This window comes from Rhinopithecus bieti, unplaced genomic scaffold (assembly GCF_001698545.2).
Source record: "Rhinopithecus bieti isolate Rb0 unplaced genomic scaffold, ASM169854v2 scaffold_25764, whole genome shotgun sequence".
Taxonomy (NCBI): domain Eukaryota; kingdom Metazoa; phylum Chordata; class Mammalia; order Primates; family Cercopithecidae; genus Rhinopithecus; species Rhinopithecus bieti.
Genome location: NW_016811771.1, coordinates 430,202 through 432,628, shown reverse-complemented (window position 1 = coordinate 432,628; position 2,427 = coordinate 430,202). Strand labels below are relative to the sequence as shown.

Below are 2,427 nucleotides of genomic sequence, written 5' to 3'. Positions count from 1 at the left end.
TTAGCATGTGTCTTTTATAAACAAGGTCTTTTAAGAAACACATAGCCACAATACCGTTATCACACTCAATACATTCAAAATAATTCCTTGATATCACCAAAAATACATTTATATTTGATTTTCTTCAATATTGATTTTACAAATATCTTTTTATCATTGTTTTGTTTGATTCAAAACCCAAAAGGAGTCTACACGTTGCATTTGGTTGATATGTCTTATACATTTCAGTCAGTCTATAATCATTCTCCCTCATTTTCTATGCCATATATTTGTTGGAAAAAAAGGGGTAATTATTCCTGGATTTTCCAATTCAGAATTTGGCTGATTGTATCCTTATAGCATCATTTAGCAGGTTCTTCTATCACCATATTTCCTGAAGACTGGCACATAAATCTAGAGGCTTAATTAGATTTAGATTCAAATTAATTTTCTGGTAAAACTATAAATGTTTTATATTTTAAAGGTTATGAATTTAAAAGAGCATAGTTCCCATGGTATTTTGCATCTAGGAAGACAAGATTCCTAAAAGAGAAGGAAGTAAGCCATTTACTCTGGTTTCTGACTGAGTGAATCACCTTTACTCAGAGAGTTAGTGGTAATTATGACTACTATCTGCCAGAAAATGCAGACAGAAGTCTTAGTTATCATTTTATTTCTAACAAATTTATTAGCGATATCTTTAGCCATCTGCATCTTTGGCTGAAGATGTTCACATACCTTTAATTAAAGATACCAATTTCTTGCCTACATTCTAAGCTAGGAAAATGTTTAAAATGGCTAATGAATAAAGAAGATATTAGAAGAAAATAGAACTTTCTTTTAAATTTTATTTGTGTTTGTATTTGTTTAAAATAAAGCAAACACAGGTACATTGAAGCAGTACTGTAGTACTGTTCTGGAATTTTGGGGTTTGGGGTGTCTAATAAATTATAGCCCTCTCTTCCTTACCTAATTTGAGAACAGAACGCCAGATAAAGAAATCAGAGAGACTATGATAAAAAATAGTTGCATCTATGTCTGATAAAGCAGTTTGGGGAATGTAACTCAGGTCTATAGCAATAATGAACTTGCAGACACTCTCTTATCTTCTATATTACACTTGCCATTCCTCTAGACAGGGCCGGTAAAACAACCATAGTCCTCCCTGAGCCCAATGCACAAGCCAGGTTCTTTTTCCCAAACTCGCCACTGAATAATTCATTCCCCCTTCCCTGGTAGGAGGAGGAAAGTGAGTGAGGAGTCAGGGTGCAACCAAGAGTGGTAAACCAATGGAGGTCTAATCAACATGAAAACAAGTGGAAATAAGTATTCCCCTTCCCTGAAGTCCATGATATAAAAGAGTATCATAGGTAGAACCCAGTTTAAACGCAGCATTTTTAGCAATAAACACCCTCACATGTAGTTGGTCTCAACCCATATCAACTTCCACATTATAGTAGCTCACGTTCAATTGAACAAACTTGTGTGGAGCGTGCAAATCACAGTGCTGGCAGATTCCAAGATGGAAAAAGACATACTCTTTGCCCACCAAAGGCTCATGCTCTAGTGGGTTCTCAGATAGGTGTACACAAGATAACTGTGCCCTTGTCTTGTCGCCCACTGTGCTAGTGACCGTATGGGGAGTGGGCAGACACGGAGATGTGCTGCTCAGACCTCCCTTGAAGAAGAGACTTGCCCAGCTGCGGGGGTTGCGGTTAGCTGAAACCTCCAACTACCTGTTATTTCAGGGTCCACTTCAGCTTTCAAGCTGTGGTCATGTTCTCTTGAGTGATTCCTGCCCAGTGACTGAGCCAGGTAGTAACTGAGATCACATTCTTCTTGGGGTGACCCCAGGCAATGACTAAGCAAGGTGATTATACATGGGCCTCGCAATTTCCACCCAAAGCAGGACTTCCCCATTGGGTAATCTTTGCTCCTAAGCTTCCTGTTGGGCTGGCGTAGAATGACCGGCTATCCCAGTTTGCTTGGACTGAGAGATTTCCCAGGATATAGGATTTGCCATGCTAAAACTGGAAAATTTCCAGGCAAACCAAGATGTTTAGTCATCCTCGCTGGTATAGACCTGACAAGCTCCCTCTTCCTATCCTACTTCCTCCCCTTTTTCCTTTCACAGGTACTGCTCCTCAATAAAACTTTCATTTCTTACTTCATCTCAGTGTCTGCTTCCCAGAATACTCCACCCAAGACATGGGCACAAATAGCTCACAAACCAGGAAGAACCTAAATACTTCAAGAGAAGATAAAGTTGAGATTAGGAAGGCAAGGGAAAAATCAATGTGAAAATTACAGGGATTCTCCTGGGTATTATTTTTTCAGGGGACCATTTATTATGCATACTTTGAAAAAGAAAAGAGGCATATTTAAAATACTCAATGACTTAAGGTTCCCTGAAGTGGATCTGAATACTCAAAATGAAGGTTTTGCCAA

General features: G+C 38.7%; 1 long non-coding RNA gene across 1 annotated transcript in view; it reads left to right on the top strand.

Annotated features, from left to right (window-relative positions):
• The first annotated feature begins 216 nt into the window (after positions 1–216).
• LOC108544086 (uncharacterized) overlaps positions 217–2,427 on the top strand; it is a 6,044-nt gene continuing 3,833 nt past the window's right edge. Inside the window, exons 1-2 of the long non-coding RNA XR_001889733.1 lie at positions 217–227; positions 530–537. This is a non-coding gene — a long non-coding RNA (uncharacterized LOC108544086). The remainder of the gene's footprint in view (positions 228–529; positions 538–2,427) is intronic.